The sequence below is a fragment of the Podarcis melisellensis genome, assembly GCF_964234715.1.
Source record: "Podarcis melisellensis genome assembly, chromosome: 4".
Lineage (NCBI taxonomy): Eukaryota > Metazoa > Chordata > Lepidosauria > Squamata > Lacertidae > Podarcis > Podarcis melisellensis.
This window is the reverse complement of record NC_138531.1, coordinates 25,206,794-25,225,715: the sequence shown is the minus strand read 5'-3', so window position 1 is coordinate 25,225,715 and position 18,922 is coordinate 25,206,794. Positions and strand designations below refer to the sequence as shown.

General features: G+C 40.6%; 1 protein-coding gene across 3 annotated transcripts in view; it reads left to right on the top strand.

Annotated features, from left to right (window-relative positions):
• EFNB2 (ephrin B2) overlaps positions 1–18,922 on the top strand; it is a 53,227-nt gene that overhangs the window by 28,812 nt on the left and 5,493 nt on the right. The gene's annotated exons all lie outside the window — the stretch shown is intronic.

The following is an 18,922-nucleotide window of genomic DNA, read 5'->3' as shown; positions in this document are numbered from 1 at the left end:
GTCTGTTAGGGTTAGAATCAGTGCCGGAGTTACATATAAGCTAAACAAGCTATAGTTTAGGGCCCCACTCTCTTGGGGGCCCCCAAAAAAATTAAAGGAAAAAAATAAGATAAAAAACAAATAAAATAAAACCTGCATACAGCAACAGTGTTTTGTAGGGTCCTATGATGTAAGTAATGGATCCCGCCTGCTAGCCTGCTTCCTAAGATATCACTGGTTTGCTCATTTCGTCATATAGGATGCCTACATTCTGCATGGACTAGTTGCATGGAAACATGTAGCATTCAGCTGCACATTGCAGTGCAGCACAGTTGAATGTAGGTCAAGCTGTTGTACCTGTTATCTAATATTAAATTATTTAACTATTAATATACTTCTTAATTGTATTTCAGTTCAGCATATATTCAATACAAAAAACAGCGACAATTTGTTGTTGACAAAGGACAGCTGGACATCTAAAGGGCCCCATTACCTCCAGCAGCTTGGGGAAGGGGTCAGCAAACTTTTTCAGCAGGGGGCCGGTCCACTGTCCCTCAGACCTTGTGGGGGGCCGGACTATATTTTGAAAAAATTATAATGAATGAATTCCTATGCCCCACAAATAACCCAGAGATACATTTTAAATAAAAGGACACATTCTACTCATCTAAAAACACCAGGCAGGCCCCACAAATAACCCAGAGATGCATTTTAAATAAAAGCACACATTCTACTCATGTAAAAACATGCTGATTCCTGGACCATCCGTTGGCCAGATTTAGAAGGCGATTGGGCCAGATCTGGGCCCCGGGCCTTAGTTTGCCTACCCATGGTTTAGGGCCTCATCAAACCTAAATTTGGCCCTGATTAGAAAGGTAGATAGCTGCCTCTCTGCCAGCCTTTGCCTGGGGAAAGCAGCAAGGCAAATAACTGCCATAGTGGAACCCCTGAGGTTGGTCTGGTAGGCAGATAGCTATTGCCAGCATTTCAGAGCAGAGGCTGAGCTTAGAGGCTGTGGGTCCTAGAAATCTGAACACTTCAAATATTCATAATAACTGAAAAATAGAGAAAATTGGGCATGGGGAATAGCAATGAAAGTAAGTAGCTATTTCAAAGTTACATTCATTCTCCTTGTTTTTAGTAGATTCATTTATAAATAAGAAACAGGAAAATAGTCACAGCAACTTCAGTGTAATTAAAACCTGCATCAATCAGAGAGTTGATGAAATAACGAATGTGGAATATTTAAAAATGCAATTTGCTGGGTTGTAAGATTATGTTGTAAAAATGCACTGCGCTATCTTGGTGGGTAGTGCTCCCTGCTGTTGCCTGTGACTTTTTCCAGAAATGTGCAAGGGAATTTCTATTTTGCTTGAGTGAGAAGTGCAGCGCCGAAAGCAGAGACAGTTGCCAGTAGGCCTGATGAAAAAGTGCAACATAAAAACGTCTGTCTGTGCTCAAATAGCTGGTTCTGAGGATGAAATATTTCAGTTATCTAATGCTAGAGGGATTAATTCTCCACAGTAGGCCAACTGTGACATAAATGGCACCATTTTAATTATGACTTGAGAGTTATGGACACAAACGGAACTTCATGGTAGACTGTCAGCTTTGTCGTATCTGTGTCAGTAATCCCTCAGAGTAAATCCATAAGTAGGACTCATTTTCTTCATTTTTGTATAATTATTTCATTATGGCAATAAGGTATAATAGACATTACATTTCCGGGAGGATTAGGACATTCTTTAGGGGTTACAGAATTCACTGTCCCTTCAGCCTGGTGCCTTGGATATGGTACGAGATTTATCATAATGCCTCAGGAAGACATATTACTTGAAATAGGAACGTCCTGGCAGGACGCTATGTATGATTGCCTTAAAGGTCTGGTTTCAGATCACCAGTGACCAAAGCTGAAACTTAGTGAGGCATATATTTTCTTCACAAAAACAGGACACCAACACAGTAGAAATTCCCTCCATTTCTCAACTCTTCCAGATGTCCAGTTATGATCCTGTATTAGCACCAAGAATAGGACTTTTAATATTTGGATTGTCAGCCATAATTGTTCTTGCCACGAAGGGTATGTAACTGGGGAACAGCAGGTACTGCTTCCCCTTAGGAAGAAAGATAGGAGGCTTTCTTGCACAGAGTCAAATCATTGGTTCATCTAGACACTGGGACCTACCTCATGCGGTGCTCACGTTCTGCCACCGAACTTCAGCCCTTTTCCCTTGAGGAAAGAAAAGCCCCAAACCTATTATGAACAAAAGCAACAACTTTTTTGTATTTTTTAATGAATACATTTTTCAACCAGAGAATTAGTGTGCAAAGGCTTTCTTTATCCGACAAATACCTGAAGTAATTATTTGTAGGCGTCAGATACAAACATGTGGCTGAAGCGAAGTAATGCTAGGAGCTTCTGAGGGAAATGTGGCTTCCCCGCCACTTGTTCATTCTTTGGAGAAAAAGGATGTGGCCACCAGTTAAGAAGAAAGACAGGAATGAGGATGAGTAATGGAATTGGTGTGTTGTTCCATCCTCTGCACATTTATTGAGTAGGAGTGACTACGTAACTTGCTCAGATGTTCACAGAACCTGTTCAGACTAATTTACCTTAATTCAGTCTGTTTCCAAGCCCATTCTGTGGCTCGACGCCTCTGCTCCACCTGTGGTGTAATTCAGGTGCGAGAAAACCCCACAAACATGGGATAAAAGACCATATCCAAACATAAATAGCTGTTGAAAGCATATCTCAGTTGCTTGTGCATGGAATCAACCTTTCATCATCATCATCATCTTAAATCGGTACAGAATTAGTCTTAACTTTAGGGTAGATTATCTCATTAATTATTGTTTTCATGGAGGCCCTTTCTCTTGTTGTGATGCCTGTCCCTCCCAATGGAAGAGAACCTGGGAGCAGGAAGCACAGAATTCCCCAGGGATCTTGAGCTAATCAGGGCCCAAGGAAGAAAGAAGCAGAGGTCATTTCCTGCTCAACTTTCCACCAGCCTGAAAACTGGGCAGCTCTTCCATCACAATACAAATTGCAGTCAAGGTGGAGCGTTGTTTTGAAATCTGCTCTTTTTTTAATGGTCCCATTCTTTATCCAAAAAACCCCTCAGAATAGTAAAGATGAGCATAAGTGACAGTCCTTGCCATCACACTTAGACTCTAAAAGACACAACACATAAGAAAAATGGGATGGGAGGCAGAGGGGGGGGGAGCTTAAGGATCAGTTCATAAAGTTACAGTTCTTATGTCACCTAGGTGGGATAGAAACTGTTCAGTTAGCCTGATGGAACTGCCAACACTAGTTCACAATTGGGGAGAGCCAAAATCTTTCAGCTGAGGTACTAGAGTAGTTCTGATTCCCTATTCTTGTCCCCTTTTATTTAAATCAACGACTCACTACTTACATACCATTTTTCTGGCAGAGATTAAAATAGTCATTTGTCTAGCCCAGCCTTTAGTCCAGGCATCCCCAACCTGTGGCCCTCCAGATGTTTTGGCCTACAACTCCCATGATCCCTAGCTAACAGGCCCAGTGGTCAGGGATGATGGGAACTGTAGTCAAAACATCTGGAGTGGCACAGATTGGGGATGCCTGCTTTAGTCTCTAGGTGTTGCTGGACTACAACTCCCATCACCCCTCACCAGCATGGCCAGTGGTCAGGGATGATGGGAGCTGTAGTCAAGAACATCTGGGGACCCCAAGGTTGCAAAAGGCTGATGTAGCATATCATAAATGCCTTTACTGAATTAAGCCACATTTGATGCAAACAATTGTGGAAAGAAATAATAGTAGTAGTAGTAGTAGTAGTAATAATAATAATAATAATAATAATAATAATAATAATAATACAGAAACGTGTAGAGAGTTTTCTGCGTGGATAAAACAGTATCAACTATTTGTATAATGTGGCTGGGATTATGAGTGTCCAATTCAATGCTTTAAGAAAAATCTTGCTGGTCTTAGTACCTCAACAGAAGCCTGAAGGAGAATTTACAGGGTTACTTAACACATGTCATACCCTTTAACACAGAGCCTTCCACTTAGTCACACACCCAGGAATGAATATTACTAAATGAATTGCCTTCCAGAAATTAATTGAAGGCCAGGTTGATTATCTTAATTTGAAGGTCCTCCAGATGTTGTTGTACTCCAACTCCCATTGGCTCCAGCCAACATGGCCCAGTGGTCACGGGTGATGAGAGTTGCAGTCAAGCAACATCTGGGGTCACAGGTACTCCAACCCCATTGTGAAGTAATAGATACAAATCAATTTGGGCTTGTGAGAAAACACAGTTTGTTTGGGATATTGTCAAGCAGTGGGATTATTGACAGGTTGCTAGAACAGAAGTTGTTCCTTGGATTTTCCTGTTCAGTTTCTCAGATAGTTTGACAAAACCACATCTCTAGACCAGGCTCCAGTTTGCTTAGTTATTAAATTTATGTTCCACCCTTCCACACAAAGGACCCATGGGCAGCTAATTATGGGTCTTAATTACCTCTCTCATTTGCTCTCTCATTACTATGTTGATCTAGTCCAAACCATAATAAATGAACCTTTCTTGGGTTGGAGACATAATTTCATGTGGGTTCCATAGTATGTAAGAGCAGTGATAACAGTCACTCAAGAATATATATTTACTTCTGATACGGCATTTGAAAGAGGGACCTAGTGCTTCATCGCCATGGTTTAACATCTGGAGCTGCCATCTGCATACTCTTAAGATAACCATTGGCTTTGCTAGCCAAATAGAATATATATGGCTTTCCTTCTTTTTTGCCAACTTTTTCAAGTGACCCATTTTTGTAACTGCCTTCTGACTAAGGTTAACAGAAAGAAAAACAAAGGTTATGCACAATGCAGAACTTGCAGCAACAGCAGAAAATCCTCCTGGATGGAATAAATTCTTATGTCTGCTGGTCCCTCTAAACTCTGAGCAACTTCTGATAAAACATGCCTAGGATCAAGCCGAGGGGTGTAATCAACCTGGCCTGTATTAAAAAAGAGTGTTTTGTGTCTCTTGTTAAAGTCAAGTTATTTAATGGATGGAATTTTCAACTGGCCATAAAGTTGTTTTGTTTCCTAGCGGACAGTCTTCGGTTCCCTCCTTGATGTCTCCACCCCCATAAGACACATATATTGTTATTTGGTCAGTTCCTAAATTACATTTGTGTAATAGAAAGCACGCTTTTGCAAAACAAAGCTGACCGACAACATTTTATTCATATGCCGCTTGTGTTTGCTAAGCATCTGAACAGCCACACATCAGGAAAGCAGGCCAGTTAAAAAACAAAAAAAAACTGGGGAAGGCTTGTGGCAAAAATAGAAGCAGCCAAGCTCAGAACAAAACACAGTCACTTGGCCATTTTGTTCACTGTATCAGGGGATCTACTGTGGTCGAAGGAGGTGTGCACTATGTCAAGTGATAAAGCTTCTGCATGCTCTCAGTTTTCTTTTCTTTTTAAAAATTATCTGAAAAAATGAGTTTTGAGACAAATCTTAGGAACGGTGGTTCATCCTGTCCCTGAGTTTTATTTATAAAAATATGTATATACCCCCCTTTCATGTCTGGGTGGTGTAAAGTAATATAAAAACATAAAGAAGCATTTTTAGATTGAGGCATAACAAAGAAACTACAGTTCCGCTTCTTTTTTCAATATATAAATAACAATATCTCTCTGTATATATATATATGAATAAAAGTTATTACTAGCTTCTGAACAGTTGCCCAACAACACCCTCTCTCAGTTGATTCTGTATGCCTTGTTTTGTTTCAATAGACTGAGCTGATTTGTTTTTTTCCACAGCTGCATTATCATCCTTATTTTTAAAAGAATAAAGTTGTGTTTACTTTCAGAAACGGAACATTTGTGGCTACAGCCTGCCCTCCATGCAGTAGGGAAATGCTTATCTTGAAAGCCACCTTCGGTCGGCAAATTGCATTCCTTGCTCTCTTTCTCCTACCTAAGTCTTCCAAAAGAATAAACAAATTACCTTCAGCCCCTCTTAACTGTAAGATGATATAAGGTGGTCAGTTATTGCGAGCCTTTTAAAGGGACTCTTGTTCAGCTGCGGTGGAATTAAATATAATTTTCACAAATAAAATTACTGGGTCTCCCCCCCCCCCCAGATTTGCAGAGCTTCAGATTCCTGTACAAAGCTGGTGAGGCTAATGGAGGTTCAGTCTGCTGGGTCTCCCTTCCCAAACCACATAGGTCCTATAAACTGAACGGAGCTGCTGTAGATTGCCTTTGTTCATATTAAGGTGCCATTATCTAGGCAGAGTGCTGGCTGCTCATCTCATTTAAAACTAGCTGGAATGGTAGTACAGCAGGAATATGTAAGTACCCCTTGCTTCATTCCCAAGTGTGGCAAATAAGAGGACAGGATGGCTTTGCTTCTTAATAGGTGGGAACCACTGAGCGAAAAATGAACCCCCCCCTTCTCCAAACTCACTAATGTGCACTAGATATGAAAGGAGACAGGAAACAAGGAGTGATGGCTTAGAAAGGAAGAATTATTATTTAGGAATTGCTCAGACTTGAAAGGGTTTTTAATATTTTATCATATGTAGTTGAATATTTCCAGCTTCTGTTTATTTATAGCATTTCCCCACCCACACGCTCTGCTTTGTAAATGATTTAACAATGCCAAGGATAAAATGATGCCACAAAGGAGAAAGCCATTTCTCTGCTTAAGGAGCTTTTATATATTCATTATGTAGATTAGCATTAAATGAACTAAAATGCTTTAAACAAAATAAATAACTTAAGCCACTGTGTTACAAAGGCTTACACATACAGAGGTTTAATTTTATGTATATAAAGCATCTCTGTGACTTAAGTAGGACTACTCCCATGTGTAAAGTTAACTACTGGTGTAAAACTCTGCAAAATGAGTGCCCTAAGGCCTTTCCCTCTTGCTATGGGATTTGAAGAACTCTCATTAAATCAAAGGGAGTCATTTGCATCCTGCTAAAGAGTAGGCCCATTAAAGAAGAGCAAGAATAAATTTAAATGAGCAACATAATACATTTTGGAAATGTGCATAATGTTTCTTTACATAGATATGGGCAAGCAGAAGTTTTATATGTGTGTGTATGTACATATGGGATGATATGGTGCTATTATGAATATTGGTATTGGAGCAAACCCCACATACAGCAAAACCCATTTATAGATTTCCACCTGCAAGTTTTATATATAATTTTTGCCTTGATGTATTTCTTTTATGTTTAATTTAACAGAGATCGAAATCTTGTGCCAAAAATAATGAGTATTATTTTTATTCCAAAACGAGCACTGATTTATTCCCACCCCCCTTATTTCTGCACCATGGTAGAAATGACTGAAAAAAATGAGTAAAATGCCATTTTTTAATAAAAATGTTATTTTGTAGGAATCTTTTAAAGGCTTAAATAGTTGCCAACTCAAAATATCAAGGGACACAACTTGCAGCAGTGTACCGAATCATTTTCTGCATAAAAACGATGCATCGATTATATTTTGTTAAAGTGTAATTAGGCTTGGACGATATATCGATATATCGCCCAGGACTGATATGAGGGGCAGTCTGTGATGACTGCTTCACTCAGCGGTATATCGCTGGTGAAATTGCCACTGCTGCAGAGTCCCTCTGCTACTTGCCAGTGTCAGGATGGAGGCTCTGTTAAAGTGCTCCCCCCACCCCCGTCTGAAGGAGCCCCGATCCTTCTCCTGCTCATGTGCAAACCAGAGAAACATGGACGCTCCCCAGCTGAGCAGCGCCGATCTTTTTCCTGCTTGTGTTCAAAGAAGTCCCCGTCTCTTGCACTTCACTGCCCCATCCCTCCGGCTCATTGTGTACGTGCTGGAGGCGCTGGTGGGCTTGCTCAGCCAGTGCAGGGGGCAGGCGAGCTACCTCTTTCTTGGGGAATGGGGGCGAGTGAGCTGTCTCTTTCTCCTGGGAGAAAGAGGTAGCTCTCCCATGCTCCCCTCCCCACTGGCGAAGGCAGAGGGAGTCCTGCAAACAGAGCCTGTCACATAGCACCTTTCAGGGTGCTGCTTCCAATGTGTGGAAGATGGCGCCTGCTTGCATGTTGCCCTTGTTACTTTTGAGGGCTGAAGTTTTATCTCTTTTTTCTGCAAACTCAAAAAGTGTTTTGTGTGCATTTTCAGCATTTGATTATGTAGCAGGAAGCCAAATTTATTACCGGGGCAGTGATTTCTGCCTAAAATATTTAAGGATGTGACAGTACAGAGCATACTGATAAAACTTTGCTTATCTGCTTGATAGGCAATATACATAGGTTGCATTGTTCATAGCCAATTCTACTACATTTCAGAAGATTATGAACTAGTGGGTTGTCATGAAGGTTTAGATGCTTGGCAGGGTAAGCTTTGCTGCTCAGTGTTGCCTTTTGTATACAAGAAACTTGATTTTTGTTAATTGTTCATTTTCCTACAAAGACTTTAATGAGAAAGGCAACAGTATTGATGCATATTCAGTAATCCATGTACCAGCTTATAAGCCTGTTTTAATATTATTCTCTGAAGCAAACTGGGGTTGGAGTTTTTGCTCTACTTGAGTGGGGAAGTGAGGTCAAAATTCAAAATGCCACTGAATTCTGATTCCTCTGAGATCAGTCTTAATCAAAATATGTTTCTAACTCTGGGCATAAACCTCTTCAGTACATACCCGTAAAACCACAGCTGTGCTAAACCTCTCTCTTTTGCTTGTTTACTGCTTTTCGAAATTTCATTTACAAAGCATGAAAACAATAAGCAACCTCCTTGTAATATTAAATAATATTATGTTTATATTATTTAATGTTACAAGGAGGTTGCTTATTGTTAAGCAAGGAAAAATAACTCTGTTATCTTTCTTGATAGGCTCCGTAACTGACCTGGAGACTTAAAATGCCAAATCATTTTTGTGTGTGTGTGATAGACAATGGCCAGAGGATCTAAATAGCTTTTTGTGTTCTGCAATAAAGCTTGCTTCTGTTTTTGCTAGAAGTGAAAGCGGGAGATGAAGGTATTCTTTTATTGGAGCAAACATGTGGAAAATTGCACTAGATTGTTATAGTAGAGAATATCTCCCCTGAAAGGAATGAGGTTCATCTGTAGGGCAAACCCTTACTGTGTCACTGCTTTGGGGTTACTGCTGGACTCTTGCGGTCACTGAAAATAACGTCATGTCCATCTAAGCCATTAGAGCCGTGCGAGTGGCACATTTTCTCATCTGTAGTGTTATATTCTAAAATGTCACTAGGCATTAACTCTGTCAATGGTGATGTCCTACCACCTAGAGATGAACCCTGCCTCAAGATGATGTTTTCCACTCCAGTGCCACTCTTACAGCAATTACTGGGTCATTAATATCATTGCATGCAATTAGTGACAGTAGACTGCACACAAGGAGTTTGCGATATTTTTTTCCACACCCCCCCCTCCTAACAGGAACTTTTTATTCTAACCTTTTTATTAAGAGGGGGAAAGGAGGGGAGAGGTTTAGCAAAAAACTGTAGAAGATTTAAGGGGATGCAGATGGAAATCATTGAGGGCAAATCTGTGGACGGATAATATCTTCCCAGGCTCCCTTAAGGCAGCCATTTTCCCATGGACAAACCCATGCATCATTTAGAACAATTGGTGTAACTCAAATACGAATTCGCTTTCTCAATTTTTTTGCTCAGCTGAAGGTTTAAGAAAATATCATAGAACGGGTTGGGAAGTATTTCTTGGACTCTTTCCAAGCTTGAGGTATATAAATATATAAAGAGAGAACCTTCTCTAGTATGAAGAAACGGCATGTAGAAACGGCAGCTTTTTCCATTGGTTTGTTTATAGAAAACATATATAGCGGATTTCAGCACATAAACGGTGGTATTGGTCCTACAGAGAGAGAGAGAGAAAAAAATAGAAGCTTGACGATTCCTTTTTATTGTGTCAGTGTGTGTCAAATATATTCAAAGTAGCATTTGAGTTGCACAGAAAACTTAAGTCAGGTATAAGATGTTCAGAACAGATATATTGTGGGAGCAGGCTGATAATGCCATTTTGATAAATGCCACTCTTTCCTGTGTGGCTTTGGCTTAACCTTTGCATTGTCAGCCCGAACTGCAACCAACATCTTTGCCCATCTTATTCTCTATTTTCTGTCCTGTGTTGTTTCCATGGTGTCTATTTTAGACACCAGCCCTTGATGGTGATATCAGGGAACAATGGTGTGTAGCATCCTCTATGGGCCACTGGTTTGGGTGGTGCCCCCACCAGGGGACCTTAGCTGTACCTAATAGGGTGGTAAGCTCCCAGTGTGGCAGGAGGCAACAAGAGTCCTGGAAAAGAGGTGTTTCAGGTCATAGTGCTTGCAGCATTGAGTTTTCTGGATCCAAAGCCCTGCAGATCCCCTGTGAACCTTGAGGCCCTTCAGCTGTACTCAGCCTGGCTAAAGTGAGCGGTAAGCTGCAGATAAGGAGGTGTATCTGCTGGGTTTGGATGGCTCTGCCCAAAAGTAAATTCCTTGGGAGCCATCATTATTCTGTAAGCTCTCCATTCACAGTATGCTTCATTGTGCCAATAAAGGCCTTTCCAGGTGAGAAACGTACAAGTTTGGGGAAAATCCAGATTCCTTTCCCCTTAAGCCTAGTGCCTTCCCCCCATTCCTTTTTCATTGTTTTTTTTCCTGGATAATGTATCTTTTCCAGCATTTAAAAGAAAGGAAATTCCTTTGGGGAAATGTGATTCTCCTTTCCCCTCTTCTTAGTCGTGCTTGCATTTGTGAAAGCAGTATGAGCAGAGTCTGCATGAGTATTTGCAGATTGCTAGTGCCTGTGATACTTATTGGTGAGTAGTGACATACTTGATGTCCTATATCTGAAAAAAAGGGGAGGGTATGAACAGCAATACAGGGTGTGCCCAGTGGTGAGACATTATGGGAGAAAAGGTAGATCAACAGAGATTTGGTCAGGTTTTAAAAGTAAATTAATTTTTTTTTAATGCTTTGAATTTACAAAGACAAAAGAGTACATTTCCACTGGAATCGGTGGAACACTCTACTTCTAATTATATTCTGCTGCTCCACTTCTAAAAAGGGGATTGACCTTCTTTTCAGCAAAGCTACTTGCTGCCACATCCATTGTGGGATCAGAGAACTTTGGTGTTGACTCTCGTGGGAGTTTTGCAGCACTATCTCTTGTTACGAACACATCTCAAAAGGCTGTGAAAACATTCCCAGGAGCAAGTCCTGATAGCGAGAACAGACTAACTGAAACAACAATGCAGAAAACTCTTGGCTGTAATGGAACATTTGGATTGTGTAAATTATCACTCTTCATAAAGTAGACTTCCAATTATTATTATTATTATTTTTAAAAACTTTAAATTGTGTGTGTATGTGTGGCATTTAGGGGACCATATGGAGGGCAAGAAAAAGGCTGCACAATAGATTAAGCTAACAGGTGTCATTACTGTGCAGTCTTTGCTAACATTTGCGGAAGCTGGTTATTGTGTAGAGCAGAAAACAAATACAGTAGCACTTCAGCTTACGTTACATTACGTTACCCTTGGGTAACGTAAACTTTGGGTTGTGAAAGTGGCAAGCCTGGAAGTGTTTCGCCGCATGTGCAGAAGTGGTCTACCGCTGTGCGCATGCGCAGAAGCAGTCTACCGCCATGCGTGCATGTGCAGAAGCCGTCTACCACTTCTCCTCCGGTTGCAAAAACCTCAGGATCCGGCTGAACTTCCGGAACGGATCCCGTTCACAACCAGAGGTACCACTGTTCAGCCCTTTTCCTGGGGTGAGTCTCCATTAAAAAACCCACAAGGTTTGGCTGTAAAAAAACACACAGAAAACTAGTGAGACCATTGTGGACCTGGGGGTATGAGCTGTGGAGCTCTAACTTGAATTAGTGACACCCTATACAAATAGTTGCACCCAAGACACCCAGAAGAAATAAGCTACCATGTTCTGGTCTCCCTGTCTGGCCTCGTGCCACTGAATAAGCATCTTGAAATTCAGGAGGAAAAACTGTTAGCTGAGAGACGACCTGTGCTTGCAACCGTAACCCTTTTCCAATGAACGCTGCATGCATTTCTTCATGTAATGGAGGGCCAGGATGGTTCTGCTTGACTAAAATGGGCTCCCCCTGTTGTGTGGAGGATCCTGGCATGGACTGCAATGTACACATGGAAACCCAGTTCTCAGAGTGAAGGTGGATGGAAGGGGGCTATTCAGGAGAAGAGTGCTCATGGTCACTTGTCTTGTCGCATTTACAGTCTTAAGAAAACACGTGACACACATGACAAAGGGCATTGAGAAGTAGGTGATTGTTGGGTGGGCTTGTAGGTGGTGGTAGGTCATCAGCTGGAGGAGGTCCCTGGCATTGGCATCCCCTGTACTGAATGGTCTCAGAAGTATGGAAACATGTGAATTGTCTGGACCTTCTGCATGGAAGGAATGAGTCCTCTGGTCCTCAGCTCCCTGGTTGCATGTGCATAGTGTTAAATCAGCAGTAGAAATGTCTTCTTTATGAGCAGCAAGACCTATGTGTTGCTTCACCTCGTGATACCATTAGAAAGCACTTTGAATTCAGGATTCAGTATAATTTAAAATGGCATGTTGCTTATTTTTGTTAGTTAAACAAACAAGGAAATGTGCTCCTTCCCCAACGTAAATTTGACATGGATCAACAAGCACAGCAATGGAGCAACTCAATGTGCTTAAAATGAGTTTCTTCTACATCTTCCAGGCTCTCGAAGCTCTGGGATCAGAGGATTGGTATAAGAAAAAAAGCAACTTTAATACCATTTAATTAAAAAAACACTGTGCTCAGATCACCACAGCTGGTTTATGTGCAGTTTCTAGTTGTTCCAGAAACAAGCACCTTGATTTGTAGTTTTTCAGTCTGTGTGGTTCTGGGTATTTTTAAATCTGTCTTGTAAAATTAGATAACACATGTGTAAGAAGAAGTAATTACTTGATGCTTTACCAAGGAAAGCATTTAATGAAGGCAAAAGCAACTGGCAGCAGCTACATTATAGATATGCAATCCCATGGCAAACACACACGCTTCTATTTTTTGTTAAGACCATGTACTCAATAATCCTGTGAATTCACATTAGATCAAGCACAGCTTTGCATCAAGAATAGTTCTTTTTGCTATAACTAAAGCTTTGGTGATTTCCCCCCCTCTTAGGATTCCCCCCCTTTTTTTACTGATCTGTCTTTTAAGCATAGCATTTGCTGAAATTTGGATAATAGCCCACATTTGCAGGTTGCCTTAGCTTTTAAGAACCTTAATTTTTAAGAACCTAAATTCTTGAAAATAGGGTTTTAACTATCTAGAGGAGCCTTGACAGTTCTTTGGATGACATGCCGCTTGGTTGTAATGATGCTGAAGACAGTAAGATGAGGTGGGTTGAGGATAGCAGCCAGAGTTGGCTCTCCCAGGAGAAGACTTTGTTGACCTTGCAGCAGGTTTCTTGGCATGGTAACTTTTGTCCTAGCTACTCTTACTCACATATGTACTAAGCTCAGAGAAGCTATACCTTTGTGTAAACAGTTTCCAAAAACCTGATTGATCTGATAGAAGAGGATTATAGGAGGAGACAGCACCATTCAAAACATGGTCAGCTCTCTTAAAAACCTTAGTTCTTAGGCCAAGACACATTACCACCACCTCTCTACCTCTCTCTCTCTCTCTCTCTGTGTGTGTGTGTGTTTAGGGTGGGAGACGGTTAATGTTTTAAGCTTTGTTATCCCACCACTGCCAAGAATAGGTTTATATCTTCCCAACAAATACCGAGAAGCAGCTTGTGGAACGGAACCAACCAAATATATAGGTAAAGTACCATGAATGCTTTTGGGTGGTATTCGAAATCTAACAGCTCTGATAAAAGCGGGACATTCCATTGTTTGTTTGTTTTGCACAGTGAGCATTTTTGGGTGCCGCAATCTCTTCCTGGAAAAAAAGCACTTTTCAAGGCCATGATCTTCTGCATGTCATGTGACTTGCGTGGGAGTGTGGACCTGGAAAACCACATCCCATTTACACATCTGGGAGCGTGTGATATCTAGAGTGCAGTAGTTATAGTATTGGACAAGGACTTGGGTTCATATCCTTACTCAGCTTTGGAAATCTGAGTGATGGGTCAACCTAAGCTTTCTCACAAGGCTATTGTGAAAATAAAATGGAGGGGAGGAGGGGCATGCACACAGAGACCAGTACAAAATTTAAAGCAATTAAATTGCATTTCAAGGCATCAGTATTTTTTCTTATCCAGTTGTACCTAGTGGTTTTACAGGGCTGCTTGTATAGGGTAATGCAAACAAATAGATCCTCCATTTTCTTTAACATCAAATCTTAACTGATTGCTTAGCCCAAAATATTTAATATTAAATTTTAAAAGGGGGAGGGATTGTGGTTGAAGTGGACACCATCACCCAGCGCTTAAAAATATAATTGGTAGCTGATGCCTAGGACCTGTGGTTTCACTGCAGCACAATTCCTCTTGCTTTTAAAAAGCAATTTTGTGTTCTGTTTGGAAGAGGGGCATGTGTCTTGATTTTGTGTGTGTCTTTGCTTCATTTCTAATCTCTTAGTGAATGAAAGGCTGTATCCAGGCACAAATCCAGCAGCTTAATTCTCCATCTGATTAGAGCAATGTTACTAACTTGATGGGTTGAAAACAGCCAAGATCCAGGCAGTGGCTTAGCCTCCCGGGAGGCAGAGTAATAACAATCAAATGAAGATGTATTAAAATGTAATATTACTTGCGCTCCATGGGGACTGTATGGAAATCCTAACCCAGAATCTTTCTTGTCTGTCTGTCTCACTGATTTCTTTTCCTCTGCATTTAGAGTGAGCCCACTTCATTCTATAAGCAGGGGTGGCATAGTTTTTGAAGCATATAAATATGACGAATCAAAACTTGGTTTATAGGATTTTCAGTGCTTTTAATGTAAGATTACCCTTTGAAGGCCAGACTTTTTCATGTATATGCTATACAGGCATAAAGGTAGAGATAAAATAAGTTTTATGAACATTTGTAATCAGTTTCCTTTGCACAGTTTCCTTTAAGACCATAGGATAACTGAAAAGTAGGCTGGATTTGTTGTTCCTTGAGCTTGAAACCATGTTTAGAATTGTATTTTAGAGTTGCTCTGCATTGCCCTCAGGTTTCTCATTGTGTTTTTTCATTGTGTATTTTTTAAAAAAACGAAAACAAGGAACAATCATGCAAGCCCTGCTTTCTTTACAGAAATATAATTCCTGTAGCTACACAAGTTGGGATATTGAGATAAAATAACATAACAGTGACAAAAACATGTTACACTAGTTTATTCATTACATTGATATTTTGTCTCTGTCTCTGGGCAATTTACAGAAATAAAAAAGCAAGCACAAAATTTAAATGATAAAAATACTGAAAACCAATTATAAATCAAGGCAGCCAAGGTCACAACACAAGCACTGCAACGAAAACCAACATAAAAGCAGCAGGGAGAATATCTCAGCCTGCAGAAATCGGAACTCACCAAGCAAAACGCAGGCTAGTGAGTACGTATGTGGCCAGTTTTGCTAACTTACATGGCCAGCAAAAGCAGCAGGTTCATAAAGTCCGCAGTGGACTGGTGTTTATTTATTTAAAATTTATATCCCAGCTATCTGCCTGAAAGCGAAGCACTCCAGGCAGGCGCAACTCTATCCAACTATTTAGAATACAAACAGTATAAAAAAGAAACTTCAGATCATGTTCCGAGAGCAGAAACAGTATCAGTCACAGTGATATGAGACTGGCCTTGGCAGGGTCAGTCACAAACAAATTGTGTAGGAGACTAGGTAAAAAATATTGGGCAAACAACCTTTTTTGTCTTCAGCTTTATTATTATTCTGAATTATTTATTTTCTTTAGTGTTAGTTATTAACTGATTCAAATGGGCTTCCAGTTGTGGTTTTCTGCGTAACAAGTTTGTTGAGTAATAAACAATATTGAGATTGAGGTTAAGAGCGATGAATGAGACTGGGCTGTATAGGTCAGTTGGTTGGAGCATGGTGCTGATAATGCCAAGGTTGCAGGTTCGATCCCCATAAGGGACAGTTGCACATTATTGCATTTCAGGGGGTTGGACTAGATGATCCTCAGGGTCCCTTCCAACTTTATTATATATATATATATAGAGAGAGAGAGAGAGAGAGAGAGAGAGAGAGATTTAAACATGGAGAGATGTATTTGTTTTTATGTCAGTGAAAACCTTACTGTTTCCTTACATGGAGTAGAAATGGGTCCGATTTCATAGAAAGGCAAGCTAGACCTTTTCATCCATGTTGTGAGCCTGAGTTCAGCTTCTTTAGTTTGCTGGGTGATACCAGCAAAAGGAGGACAAACCACTGATATGTTCCTAAGTAACTGCAATTTGAGAGGGGGAGGGGAATTCATTTGACAAGTTACTATGATAGTTCGGTTTTTATTATGGTGTCGACATTAGACCGCGTGATGACTGTCATCTGCCCTGCGGTGAAGTAATGCTTTCATTTACTGTATATGGATGTGGATAGTGTCATTGCATAGCTTGGCCATTGGGTGGCGCTGGACTTAGTTTTAGCTCAGTGGTGTCAAGAGCTCCTTGTTGTTGTTCTGTTCTTCTTTAAGAGACATTTAATGCCCTTGTTGATATGTCCTTTAAGCCTTCATTGGAGAATGGCCACTCAGCTGGGTTAGGGCTATGATGGAGTGACTTTAAAAAAAATATCTATATATTTAGCTGAAAGGAATAAATGTTTCAGAATATGACAGTTATATTTTAATAAGGTCAAACTATCTTGGCGTTTTCTCTTGTTGTTTATACACTCCTTTTCCACCAGCTATCAAGAGCTTTAAACAACACGCAGAGTTTCATCCCAGGCAAATGCTGTCCAAGACATGTTGATGACTGAAAAAAAAAATCCAAATGCCTCCCTTGCAGCGCACGCCAAAAGGGCACCACTATAAAAAGCAGGCAAATGAGGAATGCAGGAGGTATAGGTGCCTGGTTTTTATTTCAAGCCAAATTATCAATATCTCGATTACCTAGCAAAAGGAGAGTTTCTGTTGCTTAATAGTCAGCACAAAGCCTTTTCACTGCATCCCCATTTGCCAACAAATGTTCAACAGTCCTCATGAACCTAATGTTCCTCACAGTAACTTAGAATTCATCAGGGACTTAGGCGAAATCAGCATTGCAACTTTGATTCTAAAGAAGTAAGGCATGTAGAGATCCTTTAGGAGCGCAGTGGTATAACAACTCCTATATTCCTTTTGTGCCACTAGTTTTGAGATTTCATCTTCTGCAGTGTTCTTTGCTGTGTCATACAGAGGTTAAGCTGTGAATTGTTTAGGTTGCATTGCCATTGCCTAGATCATGGGTTAAACAAGATGGTCTCTCTCTTTTTTTTACAGTGTAGAAAGACACTGACTGCAGCCTGACTCTATTATGCTTTAATCTGCAAAAGGCAGCTAAAGGCAGTTGAATTCCTGAAGCTTAGTGTTAAGAGGAGGATGGTCACTGTTTATTTGCTATTTTCTCTACCGAAGCTCTATTTCAGTATTTCTGTACACTGTTGGCCAGTGTACAGATTACAAGGACAGAAACAAAGAGGTCATAAAAAAAAACACACAGCAAAAGATGCATTTGATTTATGTCCCAAACTGGTTCTTAGTATTGATTTTTCTTTTCTCTGAGGGGGAGAAAAAAGATCTCAACAAAACAAAGCTATACATCTCCATTATTTTCTGAGCTTGGCCCCGCAGATGTGCACAATTTTCCCAAGCCAAATTTCTCACTTTAAAAATGCACATGCAAGGAGTCAGAAAACAGAGAGGTGAAATTTGGCCAGCTAACATTTGTGTGAGATGGAAAGCCAGAATTAGCCCGGGATGTCTGGGCAAGCTCAGCTACAAGGATAATATGAGAGGGAGCTGCAAGAAGGAAGTTCATGTAGTGAGGAATTATGTTACACCCACAAGGAGGGCGAAGTAGAACAAAAGCAGGAACTAGATCAAAGGGAAGGAAAAGGTTCATAGTTTTTGCAGCTAGTGAGAAGATTAGAGAAAGAAAAATATCAACATGGGGCTGGGAAGACACTTAGTGAAAGGGGGTCCGGGAGTATGAAGGAACTCAGGAATGTATATAAGGTACATCTTTCTAAGAAAAAGAAAGAGTTATGGGGCCATATCTAAATTAGATGAAAAGGAGATTCTTCTTAGTACCAGAAGTGCCGCTTAATTGCTTTTTCTTCATGGAAACCCCCTGCAAGGACTTTCATGGCTTTTCCCTTTCCTTTAATATTTTAGTAAGTTGCCAGATGTTGTTGCAAATGTGCCTTGCAAAGGTTATAGAGTACTAGGGTAGGAGAAAGTACTGGGGGGAAACCCCCAATAATGTTGATACCAGATTTATTAGGGCTATAATCAGTTAGTAATATTAAAAGTTGTCATGGCGTTATTCATCAAGATAGATAGTCTGTGCAGCTATTTCTGCTCAGTGCATGAAATATTGTTTGCAACTTCAAAATCCTTGCGACAGATAAATAATGTCCGTTCTCTAAGTCCCATGAATTAAAATGGGGGCCTGCAGGTTCCATTCAGACCATTCCTGCCTTCAACTTGATAATTAAAATACCAAGAGCTAACCCAGCCCCACCCCAGTCAAATCCCACTCTTCTTGCAGCTTTCTTGAGCAATTTGCCAGTGACATCTTCCCCTCCCTTTTGGCTCTCAGCTGATCAGAAACTTCCCCTAGAATTTGGGAGCGTGCATTGGTCTCTGGGAAGAGAATTTGCTGCAGTGGGATTTTTGCCAAACTCTATTTGCCCTTAAGGGGAGATGGATAGGTAGAATATCTCCCTGATGAGTTAGGTAAGCTAAGGAAGCAGAAATGAAAAGCTGCTTTTGAGTCTACATTTTGTCTGT